Here is a 13,815-nt window from a genome sequence, read left to right on the forward strand (position 1 = left end):
AAGGATAGGCCCAGATGATTTCACTTTATACTCACAACAGAAGGCCTACCCAAATAGTTTAGGGGTAGATGAACTCCCTTTTATTCGAGCCTCTAAGGATATGAAATTTAACCATGCAGGCTTGTGTCTAAGTCACATGGTTTTTAGAGTCAATTTCACTATACTGAATGGCTCAGTCCCCAAAGATCATCCTGCTGAGTTCACTTATTTGGCAGGTTCTAAGATGAGCCTTATTGACTATTTCATTTCTTCAAGAAATCTTCTCCCTTATGTGGAGAGTTTGGAGGTCACCCCTAGATTTAATAGTGACCATTTACCTGTTTTTCTTTGTCTCAAGTCCCCCTTCCTTCACCCACACTTAAAATCTTTGTACCCATTTCCTGCTGAGGGTGGGGATGCAATGCGCAGAAAAAGATGGTCAACTCAATTGGATCAAATGTTTAAAGATCTGTTGGCTTCTGATCATTTGAGGAATATACGTGAATCTGTTCTTAGTAATGATTCACCACCTACCCTTTTGACATCTTATAACGCCCTAGTTCTCGAATGTCAACAGCTATTATGTAGTAATACTTGTAAGCCTTCTCGGCACCGTCAAAGGGGTTCCCAAGCTTGGTTCGATGGAGAATGTGTCGGTGCCAGGAAAGCAATTCTTATTAGTTATCAGAAATATAAAAGAACTTCTAGTGAGCATGATGCTCAGATTCTGCTGCAGGAAAAAAGACGATATAAGCGCTTGTTATGGCATAAAAAAAGAGAAGCTCTGAGGGAGAATTGGAAGAGGTTAGCCCAGGCTGTCAGAACTAAAGATTCATCGCTATTCTGGCGCTTAGTTAAGTATCCCTCCAGTTATAATTTCACTCCATCTAGCTGTGACATCCACCCTGAAGTGTGGGAGAAATACTTCTCCGATCTGTATAGTGACCCTAATGCTTGCTCTGAATATCTTTTTCAAGAGATTGAGTCTACACATTTGTGGGCTTCGGTTTCAATCCCTGAAATTCTTTCTTTAATTGAACAATTAAGACCTGGCAAAGTGCCAGAGGAAGATTTTATTCCCCCGGAGGCAATTAAAAATAATCCAGAATGGTGGGCACCAATCCTGGCCTCACTTTTCACTTATATAGATAGGACTGGCCAAATCCCCAAAACATGGAGGGTTGCAGTTGTTGTTCCTATTTTTAAGAAGGGTACATGTGCTAATCCAGCCAACTGTAGACCAATCAGCTTACTGAACATCATTGGTAAGCTCTATGCAAAACATTTACATGAAAAGTTAAAGGATTGGCTAGATTGTGAGAACCTTCTTGCTGATGAACAGGCCGGCTTTAGGGAGGGTCGATCTACTATCGATCATTGTTTAGTATTGCAACACCTTATTGAGAAATATTCCACCCCAGGTACAACCTCTTTATATGCTGCCTTCGTAGATCTGAAGGCAGCTTTTGATTCTATTTCAAGGGTGAAGCTTTGGGAAAAACTGGGCACTTCCTCCATAGACCATCGTTTGTTTATGCCTGCTTCAAGTGCTGTATTCGGACACTTATACAAGGGCATCTAACGAGTGCTATTGTGACTCAGAGAGGTGTTAAGCAGGGCTGCATACTTGCTCCACTATTATTTAATTACTACATAAATTCTATGGTGGAACAATTGAGCCATTTAGATTTCCACCCTCCTAAATTTGTAGGGAGGCATGTTAATTTTGGTGAATTTTTGAAGTTTTAGTGTCTTTGGGGCAGATTGGAGGCATAACGTGGGATCTGGGCCAAAAGAGTGGGGTGGGGTGGTAGTGCCTAATGTGTGGAGGCTACCACACCAATTGCAGAGTGATTGGGCAAAGAGCTGATTTTTGGTGAATTGTTGAAGTTTATGTGTCATTAAGGTTTCCCCCCATTAGGTATAATGGAGGGTGTATCGCTTCACGTCAGGGGGAAAGGGGTGTCCTAGAGAAGTGTGAGGTTGGTGGTAGTGCCAGGTAGGGGCAAGGAAGCTACCTGAATTTTTTCAAAGGATTTGGGCAGAGGGCTGATTTTTGGTGAATTGTTGAAGTTTACGCGTCTTTAAGGTTTTTCCTCATAAGGTATAATGGAGCTTTCAGCAGCCCCATAAGTGCACTTGGGGGGTGCTGGGGTGGCCCAGAGCGAGTGGTGGTATAGTGCACATAGGGTGTCAACCACCCCCATGGGATGCTAACCCATGGCGTACAGGGTTCTGTTGTTTCTGAGGTGTTCTGAGTGTGGATTCTATGATAGCAAATGAGATTTTCAATGAGACACCATGAATCCACTCTCATTTGCTATCATAGAATCCACACTCAGAACACCTCAGAAACAACAGAACCCTGTACCCCATGGGTTCGAAACCCATGGGGGTGGTTGGCACCCTATGCCAACCACCGTTCTGTACCCGAAACGTTTCGCACATCCCTACTCCCTAGTGTGCCTAGGATGGCAGCCTTAACCTTTTGAGTTGAGCCTCTGTGTAAAACTATTAAAACTTAACTGGCAGGTGAAGGGTTCATAAGAGGAGGCGGGGACTGGGAGGGAGGGAGAAGAGATGCAGGAAGCAGGCCATAAAATGCAGGAGAAAAGACCTCAGGAAAAGATTAGGATAATACTATCTTGGGTAAAAGTTTTCTCTTTTGCAAACTGGGAAAACAGCCGTAAGATGCTTAGTCAGGGCTGGAGTTTCATTTCTGAATCATATGATCTGCTGACTCTTAAACATACACAGTTTGCAGGTTTTTACTAACCACTGGAAGCTTGACTGCAAGACAGAAAAAGGAGCTAAATAGGTCCTTAAATGCTTTCATTCATTCTTTCCACTACAGGATGTGAAAAAGTCCACGTGTGCTGGCTGAAATGTTAGTGCATTTATCATCTTATGGAGAAAATATATACTTTAGAAGAAGTGGCTGAAAACATGTTTTCTGTGGCTGTGGAGATATGAATGGGAATAACAGTGTGCTGCAGGATCATTCCTTTAATTTTTGTTCACCTCTTTAATTGTGGTTCTACAGATGAAAGAAATCTACTATTATATACCCTGATTCTAAGAACAGGAAATTGCCCTACATTTGAATGAGCCAAGCAAATGTGGAATCTGTAGCCAGAAGCATTTTTCTCCTGGAAATGGAGGTTACACAGATGAGTGATGAATAGTAATCATGGAATTTTCTTTATGCAGTCCTTTAATAGTAGTTATCAGAGTTATTGAGAACAATTAAAATAACCAAACACTATATATTATATATGCAAACACTAATCAGAACACATAATGAAAAAGCAACAAAAGGATAACTAAAAAACCAGATGTTAAAAACTTAAAATGTTAATAGCCTTGGAAAATAAAAAGGTCTTTGCCTGAGGCTTGCCTTGAAAAGATATTATGATGACCGCCAAGCAAGCCTTACAGGAGACAGAGTTCCAAATAGGACCTAGTGGTTAGAATGCTGGACTAGAACTGGAGAGGTCAAAGTTCAAATCCCCTTTTAGCCATGAAACTCACTGGGGCCATTTTCACATCACCTACCGGGTAAGCGGGCAGGGGGAGGCTAAACAAAACCTGCCTTCCCCCCAGACGAGCATTCTGAGCTTGGCGGGAGGGCGCTCCCACACAATCCTATGCATACATACATGAAAAAGTCCTATTGATCAAATTGGATTTACATATGAGTAAACATGTAGAGGACTAGGCTGCTGGTCTGCTAGGAGCCTGGCCCAACTTCTATTATTATTTACGTTTTATATCCCGCTCTTCCTCCAAGGAGCGTAGAGTGGTATACTACATACTTAAGTTTCTCTTCACAACAACCCTGTGAAGTAGGTTAGGCTGAGAGAGAAGTGACTGGCCCAGAGTCACAGCAAGTATTATGGCTGAATGGGGATTTGAACTCGGGTCTCCCCAGTCCTAGTCCAGCACTCTAACCACTACACCACGCTGGTTCCACGTATTCTACCAGACATCACAGAACCTGATGATCCCAAAGTTCATTTGTCAGTTATAAAACTCCATGGGAACCTTGCCTTTCTTCTTGTGCTTCATTGTCCAGTGGTGCATTCTGAAAGAGAGAGCGCGCGCACTTCTCATGTTGGAGTTTAATATTAAGAGATACATACACCTCTTTAAACACCTGGGTGCTTTCCAGGTTAAACCCTACAATAGTGTCACTACGGATCTGCTAAGTGAGCTCCGTACTTCCTGTGTTGTGACACCACAGTCTCTACACTGACAGCAAGGTGCTGTTCGCATTTCTGATGCCTTCTTTTGGATTTTATCTTTGTGATATAGTGCTACAATATTGTAGTTGCATCACAACAAAGTAGCTGTATTTTCGAAGTTTATTTTAGCTGTATTTTAGGAGTTTGCGATTCTGGAGATCATTTTCAATAAGACCCTGCCAAGGTGAAATTACCCGTTATAGGGTTTAATCTGGAAAGTGCCCAGGAAGGTTTCAGAGTTGGGGGCAGCAGGAGCTAAGGGAAGGATGGAGGGAAGTGGATCAGGGTATGTTCTCATTCTCAAGATCTTCTGTCAGCAAAGATGAATGTTAGTCAAGACTTAACTCTGGAACCTGTTTTAATGCTACATGATACACACAAAACATCAGACAGTTGTTAAAGTCACAAGGCTTTGTTTGTTATTTCTCCATGTAAACCGCGCTGAGCCATTTTTGAAAGGGCGGTATAGAAATCAAATGAATGAATGAATGAATGAATGAAGGCAGGAGTCCTGTCTTAAGAACAAGTCAGCAACCAACCCTGCCCACATGACATCCAGAATTAGAAAAAAGGCTTGCAGGACAGAAAACGAGTTTTCTGACAGGCATACGCCAGGACACCCTATAAGCTCCCCAAACAGGAAGTTACAATGAATGAATTTTCCCTACCTTTTAACTCACCTGTGTTTGTCTGTGATTCAAAGCCACTTAGAAAACAGCAAGTAAAGTAAATAGTGAATGTGTGAATAAATAAAAACCTGGATTTAATTGTAGCCTTGCAGGCAACCCTAAACATGTTTCTCAGAAGCAGGCCCCACTGAATTTAATGGGACTTACTCCCAGGAAAACGTGCATAGAATTGCAGTCGTGCAGCTTATGCAGCGTTGGTGAGTATAAACCCATGGTTCTTACATGCTTAAACATGCAGTCCTTTGCATGCTTGTCCAGAAATTAATCCCACTGTGATCAGCCGGGCTGGCTTGTTTAGGACCGCAGTCTTAAAAGCGAATTCCTGGGAACTGCTGCTGATCCCTGGCGGTGGCTTTGACTCTCCTTTCCTGAGAGGAGGAAGCCACTCACAAGCCCACACATGCATTGCCTTCCACCTGCCTTCCTTGAATGGCTGAGGGCCCCACTCCCTCCGCCTACGACGACGAGTCTCCTCCCCTTGCGACCTTCCCAGGTAGAGCGAGGGGGGAAGCGGCACGTTTTGCTAGACTTTTCTTGGGGCAGATTGCGTGCACCGCCGCGGGTGGGAGGTAAGTGGGGGGTTGTGGTGGGGTTGTGGTTGACCTCGTGCGTGGTTGCTCTGGGACGCCTTTCCTCTCTCTCCGGCGGCTCCTGCCGCCGACCTGTTCGGCAACCACTCGTCGCTGCTGGCATCCCTGCTTCTGCGTGCTGCTGCTCTCCACCTCAGCCACGCCCTCTTCCACCGGCGGCGGCACGCTGCCTGGGTTGTGAGCGGTGGAGCCGCCGCCGCCGCCGCCGCCGCCGCCGAGCTGCTCGTGGATCGGAAATAGGTAGCGATGAGAACACCCCGCTAGGAGAAGAGGCGGGTGACAGCGGTCTTGAAACTAACACCCCACCCCTCTTCAGTCAGACTTCTTCTTCGGGTCACCGCAGGATCCCTGTAAGTGTGGGAGTCTCTTCGGTTTCTCTTTGCGTCGCCGGCTCTGCCCTCCTCTAGTTCTTTTTGTTGGGGAGTTTCGCCCTCCTCCCTTTCGCTGCTTCCCTTCTCTCTCACTGAAATAGTTTCGTGAGTAGGAGTGCAGTCTTTTTTGTCCTTCGTCGCCTTGTGTGCGCCTTCCTTCCCACACCCGCCCCCAACACCGAGTATTCCGTGCATGGTTGTCTGTGCTTCCTTGCGTGATTGTCGCGGCAGTTTCTGGCTCATCAGCCTTTCTGTCTTCCCCCGGAGTAAATAATGACTATATCTTGTGAACTCAGTTGAAAACTTCCAGAATTTTATCACACGCGTTAAGTAGCCTCCTTTTTTCCCTTGTCACATCAGCCCCTCGAACACGTTTCTGTTCCACTGAGGCCTTCTGTCTCATCATCTCTTTCAGTTGGTAAAAATAATTTTACTGTGCAATCAGAGGCGCACTTAGGTAATTTTGGAGCCTGGACCTAAAGGCCTTTGGAGGCAAATTAAGCATCATCCCCCCTCACACACACACAGAGTGACACACACGGTTTTTTTAAACAGATGGGTTCTTGAGGCACAAACAACAACTGAACTCACAAGAATGTAAGACTATAAAACAGGTGTATTTATGCAAATATGCACTAGGAGAAACTTTTCAATATGCAACTTAACATATTCCCATCCCACATATTTCCCCACTCCCCCTGCCCCCATCTCTAAAGCAGAGGTCATGCTCAGCTGGCCGGCACAGGTCACAATCATGCTCAGCCACCCAAAGCGGGACAGCAATGCAGTGTGGCGACCACACCACCAGAGTTCCCTCTAACAGGAATTCCCAGATTTTGTGGACTGATTGATTGACTGACTGATTGATTAAGTGCGATCAAGTCGATGTCGATTCTTAGTGACCACATAGATAGATTCTCTCCAGGATGATCTGTCTTCAGCTTGGCCTTTAAGGTCTCTCAGTGGTGCATCCATTGCTGTTGTAATCGAGTCCATCCACCTTGCTGCTGGTCATCCTCTTCTCCTCTTTCCTTCAACTTTTCCCAGCATTATGGACTTCTCAAGGGAGCTGGGTCTTCGCATAATGTGTCCAAAGTATGATAGTTTGAGCCTGGTCATTTGTGCCTCGAGTGAAAATTCTGGATTGATTTGTTCTATGATCCATTTATGGACTACAACTCCCATAGTTGCCAGACAAAGGCCATTGCACCTTGGGACGCTGGGAGTTGTAGTGAACAACATCTGGGAATCCCTGTTAGAGGAAACACTGCACACCACCGAGGACAGACTAAAGAGGATTTGGGGGCCCCCAGGGGGTGTAGAGGCCCTGGACTTTGGCCTGGAAATCCAGAGGTAAGAGCACCTCTGAGTGCAATCCTAATGGCATTTACTTAGAAGTCTTATTGATTTCATTGGGACTTGGTTCCAAGTAAATGTGCATAAGATGGAAGCCTGTACTGTGAGTCAAGATATTCAAATTGTACAAGTGGTGTGTTTACATTCTTAAATGGTGTACTCTGTTAAACAGCAAGGATATTCTCTTTGTGGTTCCCCTCTAGCAAAGTTCTATACCCATAAAGACAAGCAGAAGGGTGTTCAGTTTTACAGTGAATTTCATCAAGTTAATCAGGAAACTTCTGAAGTGACCCACCATTTTGCCCAAGGCAGTACAAAGAAACCCAGCTGTGTTATGGTGGGGAAAGAGATCAGTTATCCGATGGTTGCCCAGAAGTAAGCCACCTGTGTTGACCCATATGCTGCTTTTGTATCAGCCTGTGGTGCTTCCACATATATGATAGGGTACAGTTCTGATCACCCCATCTCCAAAAGGATGTTATAAAACTAGAAAAGAGTACAGAAGGGCAACTAAAATGGTAGTGTGAATAGAGGATCTTCCATTGGCAGAAAGGCTTAAACAGTGGAGGAGGTAGTGTTGTTTAGGATAAAGAGGGTGGGATGATGGAAGCAAATAAAATAATGAACAGTAGGGAAAGTGTGCATAGACAGAAAATATCATTTCTTTCTTTAAACATGAGAACATAGGATCATTTAATGAAAATATACATATGGCTTATTCGGTGCAGACAAAAAGAACAACTGCTTCACATAAGGTAGCATGGAATTCATTGCCACATAATTTTGGAACAGCAGTGGCTTTTGTCAGATGAGATGAGGCCCAGCAGTGGCTTATGCACAAGAGAAGGAAAAACCTTGTAGTTTGAGGCAGTACATGTCTAATAACTAATATGGCAAATGGGAGATGGCTTCTTCCTTTATGCCTTCTTGTGAGCTTCCTTATGCAGGTTGAGTGCTGGATCACCACAGTTTAGTCTTAAGGAAACAGCCTTAATTCAAGAAAATGAAACTTCTTCCTTGATTTAAGGAAGCAGCCTTCCTTCTGCATGTCATCATTGCAGAGGAAGAGAGAGAGATGAGTAGAAATAATGAAGGGAGGAATTGCTTCTAAAGACAGCGGGATTTTGATATGTGAACAAAATTATCCAACTGCAATATCTCCCCTAAATAAGAGTCATGCAGGTTCAGTTATAGGACCCAACTTACAAACAGGGAAAGGAATCCCCAAGCAAGGCAGTTTGTCGGGGAGCCCTTCAGCCATTTGTTGGAGAAACAAAAATCACTTTTTGTGTGACTCTTGAATTACTGAATTGATGACCGCAAAGGTCTACTTGGATCCTAGTCAGCTCAAAGTCGTAAGAGAGGAAGGTGGGGAAAAATAAGTTTGTTTTGTGCTGCATGAGTAGCTCATACTGTGGCAGTCAGCAAGTCATTTTTATGGAGGCTGCTGTGTGTGTCTTTGTACAGGATTTAGGAACTTGCTGCTTTCATACCATTTCAGTACTGTGAGTCTGTTTTGGTACTTAGTTTCTCTTGATATGCTGTGTATTTTTCTGTGCAGCACTGTTTAAAATTCCAGCACATGCTAGTAATGTTAAGACATAGAACAGCCTTATTTTGATGCCAACTGGGAGATCGTGCCAGAGGAACTGTTGACTGACAAAATGTGGACCAAATTCAACAGGTGTTTCATCTTGACTTATTAAGGCAAGTCCCTCTCCTCCTGTCAGAAATGGATGTTTCAGAGAGCTACCCAGGCATGTCTGACCTGCTGAGAAGTGAATTATTTTCTTCCTTTTGCTGTGAAGGGTGGGGGGATGAAAAACAAGAGGAAGTTGTGGTAGCATTTGCAATGGAGAGAGGAAGGGAAGGGAAGGGCAGCCAGCAGTTGACTGAGGGAGGCCTTGACCTGCTCACACACACACACACACCCGCCACATTTCTGTCTCCAAGTAGTTTGCTGGCAAAATTAATTACTGAGCCATGGGCTCTGTTGTTGCAGCTGATGGAATGTGCTCCAGTTGTAGCAATTGAAGGAAGAAACTTGACTGTTAAATAGGCATGCCTCTTCCCACCTCCCAACAATATTTAATGTCATAGAATCACACAAATATTAGCTAACTTCTGAAGTCCCAATAATAAATGTTGCTGTGCCAGGAAAGAACTGATCAGATTAGGACACAGTGGCCAACATGTCATAATATAGGTATACTCTATAATAAAGTGCCTGGGTGTGCGTCCGTGTCCTCCGGTGACTGCGGCCGTGTCTCCCTCGGCCATTCTGGGCATGCGCGGAGCACATGCCCAGAACGGCCGAGGGAGACACGGCCGCAGGCACCAGGCGGCCATGTTGGCCGGATGGCCGGCCCGGCCGTGGAAGGGCCATAGGCGGCGGCGGGTCCAGCCCAGCCGCGGGGAGAGGAGAGGCGGCGGTGGCGGGTCTGGCCCGCCCGCCAAAAAGGATAGGGGTGGCGGCAGCGGGTCCGGCCCGGCCGCAAGGAGAACAGAGGCGGCGCCGGCGGGTCCGGACCGGCCGCGGGGAGGGGAAAGATGGCGGTGGCGGGAGGCATTCTTGGCGGTGGCGGCGGCACTCTCCGCCTGGCCGCAAGGAGAACAGAGGCGGTGGCGGCGTAACTCTCCGCCCGGCCAGAAGGCCAAAGGCGGTGGCGGCGGGCAGCACTTTTGGCGGCAGTGGTGGAATTCTCCGCCCGGCCGGGAGGCCAGAGGCGGCGGCAGGGGGTCCGGCCGGCCCGCAGGAAGGCCAGAAGCGGCGGCGGCAGATCCGGCCCAGCCGCGAGGAAGGCAATGGCGACGGCAGCACCCTACTAGCGCCCGTTATTTTAACGGGCTTAAAAATACTAGTGATGTCATAATATGTCCTGTGGCATTTTACTTGTGTTGTGGGCAAAATCAAGATGCCTCTGAGTGGCGCTACACAGTTCAAGCCATATAGAGCCACTGCTGAAAATGACTGCTTCTGCTAGTGTTAGCCAATGATGTGGGACAGGAACAGGGAAATGGCACAACCTGATAACATCGGAGACGCGGATGAGTTTTACTACATGGTTAGAAAAGGAGGGAGGATAACTAGGCACAGAGATGCCATTTTCAGCAGCAGCCCTGTTTCTTGTAACATGGAGATCAAACTTCCGTGGTACAGAAGGGTGGGTTGGTGCTACTACACCAGGAACAGCTGCTACTGTCAGATGCATCACTGCAATATCTTGCAAAGCTCAGTTGTCGTGCATATGGGACAAGGCCTTCTCTGTTGTTGTCCCCAGGCTCTGGAATGCTCTCCCAGTGAATGTCCACTCCTTGACATCTGTGGCTGTTTTTAACAAAACAACTACCCCCCCCTCCGACTTTTACCCCTTGGGGCTGCCGGGTCTCTCAGCTTTTCTGTTTGTCTTTTGAATGGTTGGTTGGTGTTTTTTAATATATATTTTCACTGTTTTGTTGATTTTAAGGTTTTAAATATAACTTCTATGGAATTTTATTGTATTTTAACCTTTGTAAACTGCCTTGAGATACATTATGAAAGGTGGTATAAAAATCGAACAATAAATAAATAAATGGTCAGAGACCACATGAGATTGAAAAAGCCTGAACTTGTCACCTTAAGTGTTGTAGCAGGGAAATGCTTGACTAACAAGCAGAAGGTTGCCTGTTCAAATCCCCATTCAGCCATGAGATTTGCTGGGTGACTCTTGGCCAGTCACTTCTCTTTCAGCCTAACCTACTTCACAGGGTTATTGTGAGGAGAAACCTAAGTAAGTAGTATACCACTCTGGGCTTCTTGGAGGAAAAGCGGGATATAAAATGTTAAAATAAAATAAATATATCCAGCAGCAGTGATATAGGAAGATGCTGAAAGGCATCATATCATACTGCGTAGGAGGAGGCAATGGTAAACCCCTCCTGTATTCTACCAAAGAAAACCACAGGGCTCTATGAGCTTCAGGAGTCGAAATCGACTTGACGGCACACTTTACCTTTTTACTTTATGCATCACTTTAAGGCCTTCCAGCCATTCTAGAGCCAGATACATAGGCACACACTTGTATCTCTTATATCTAATAGTAAGGAGTTACAATGCTATTATGAGTATTGCACAGCAGGAAGAACTTGTGTTGTTGTGGTTAGAGTGCTGGACCAGGACCGGGAGACCCGAGTTCAAATCCCCCTTCAGCTGTGATACTTGCTGGGTGACTCTGGGACAGTCACTTCTCTCTCAGTCTAACTTACTTCACAGGGTTGTTGTGAGGAGAAATTTAGGTATGTAGTGCACCGTTCTGGGCTCCTTGCAGGAAGAGCGGAATATAAATGTAAAATAAAATAAAGATAGATAAATAAAAAATCTCCTAAGAATTGCCTCATAATGAGGTGTTCATTTCTGTCCCCTGTTGCAACCAGACATATATTTAAAATAGAGGTGCTGGTGACTATATCCTGTGGGAATTCTTGCTAATGCGTATTTGCTCTTGTAAGCTAAAATGACTGCATCCTTAAAGGAAATGAAGAAATCAGAGTCTCTAACACAAACAAGATACTGAATCCTGGCCACTCACCTCTATCCAATATTTGTATAATTTATATCCCACCTTTCTATGTTAAAATATATTCGAGGCAGCTTACAGCTTTTAAAAACAGAGCTAGTGAAAATCTTAAAGGCAGAACAGAATAATTAACTAAAAAACTTAAAATCTATCAATGCAGCAGTAAAATAAATACACAATAAAAAAAACCTTATCTTTTAAAAACCTGCTGTAATAGGACAGTTTTGAGGATCTGCCTAAAGGGAGGCAATGGAGGGGGCAGCTTTCTACATTCTGGGTGCCTCAGCCAAAAAGGACCCCTCTCATGTACCCATCTGCCATGCTTCTATCAACAGGAGTGGGCAGAGAAGAGGGTTTCAAATGTAGTGCTAAGTTCTTAGGCAGGCTTGTACGGGTACTGGTCCTTGACCATATAGGTACTGAAAGGTCAAAAACAGCACCTGAACTGAGCCTGGAAATGAATGGACAGGCACTGAAGATGATAGATAATGGGTGGGATATGATGTGATCTGCTGGACTGCATTCTGGATCAGTTGAAGTTTCTTGATGCCTCAAGGGCAGCTCTCTATAATGTATGTTACACTAAGGTAGCTTCAGGGTGGCTAGAGCATAAATGATTGTGGCCAGATCTGAGATCTCCAGGAAAGTGTGCAGCTGGCATGCCTTATGAAGTTTGTAAAAGGCCCTTCTGGCCAAACAATTCAATGCAACTATGAGTAGCTTCATGAGGAAAGATCACCCTCTCTGCAGACTTACAGACCTGAGGTTTCCTTTTTGCTGTTGGGGATGGAGAGCCCTGTTAATGCAAGTGAAGCAGCAGATCCTGCTTCCAATGGACAGCATTATGTCAAAGCAGTGTTACTGCTAGGGGCCAACAAGCTTACAGGAGAACCAGTTTATTTGCAGGATCTTTTAACAACTGCTTGGCGGCTCAGTGTTCATTAGAGGGTACTCAGCCTCGTCGCCGCACCCTGTGTCAATATCACTTTTTTCTCCATTGTACTGGTTGTCAGCAGAGATGTGGTCCCTTCCATGGGTGAGACATGGGGGAATTGCCGCTGCTGTCGCCACCACCAAAGAGACTGACTATCTGACAAATTGTATAAGATCTGTTAGGAGTAGAATGTGATGTGTGGAGCTTGATTAGAATCAACAGAAGAGCCCAACTTCAGTTGCCCTTGATTCCATAATGGCTCCCTACTCCCTTATCCCCCCTCCCCCAAGATTGCAGCTCCCCATTGTGTGAGGCCTTGAACACTCCCACATCCATATCTTAGGGAATCATGGACCCATTGGGAGTCCCAGATGTGTGTCCATAGATGCCTGTGAATATACATTGGTCATTCACACGTCTGCTGCAGGAAATACTGGTGTAATACAGCTATACTCATGTCAAAGAGAGCCATTGTGGTTTAGTGGTTAGAGTGCTGGACTAGGACCAGGGAGACTCAAGTTCAAATCCCCATGCAGCCATGATACTTGCTCGGTGACTCTGGGCCAGTCACTTCTCTCTCAGCCTAACCTACTTCACAGGGTTGTTGTGAGGAGAAACTGTAGTACACCGCTCTGGGCTCCTTGGAGGAAGAGCGGGATATAAATGTAAAAATAAAATAAATAAAAATAAACATGATTTCTGTGCAAAGTGGGAGCAAGTGCTGAGCTCTAAATAGTTAACCATTGCATGCATATAATACAAGACATCATTCATTATTTATCCTCCAGCCCTGAAATAAATTGTGTTTTTCTCTTTTAATTAATCCAACTTGTTTGTTTCCCCCCAAGATCACATCCACAGAAACCTGCCTAGTTCTATTACTGCTGTTCTAGTAAATTTATATAAACTTGCATCATTTTCAAAAATAGTAATAACCCTAATTTGATTTTGTGAATGGACTATTATTAGTTCTTTCAGTCCAGTGACTAACCAAATGTTATATAATCACCCTTGCATTTAGCTGGCACAATGCTACTATCGATGTTTCTTAATAAAGCTTCTTATCACTTGGTTTACAATTTCAATTAAATATATG

General features: G+C 44.9%; 1 protein-coding gene across 9 annotated transcripts in view; it reads left to right on the forward strand.

The window, feature by feature from the left end:
- Positions 1-5,286: 5,286 nt before the first annotated feature.
- Positions 5,287-13,815, forward strand: part of RHBDF2 (rhomboid 5 homolog 2) — a 105,673-nt gene continuing 97,144 nt past the window's right edge. For 7 of the 9 annotated variants that reach the window (XM_053302818.1, XM_053302822.1, XM_053302820.1 and 4 more), the window contains exon 1: positions 5,658-5,852. The gene's annotated coding sequence lies outside the window, so the exon portion shown is untranslated. Of the gene's footprint in view, positions 5,482-5,657; positions 5,853-13,815 lie in introns of those variants that run through there. The other 2 variants (XM_053302830.1, XM_053302828.1) reach the window with 2 other exon arrangements.

This window comes from Hemicordylus capensis, chromosome 2 (genome assembly GCF_027244095.1).
Source record: "Hemicordylus capensis ecotype Gifberg chromosome 2, rHemCap1.1.pri, whole genome shotgun sequence".
NCBI lineage: Eukaryota > Metazoa > Chordata > Lepidosauria > Squamata > Cordylidae > Hemicordylus > Hemicordylus capensis.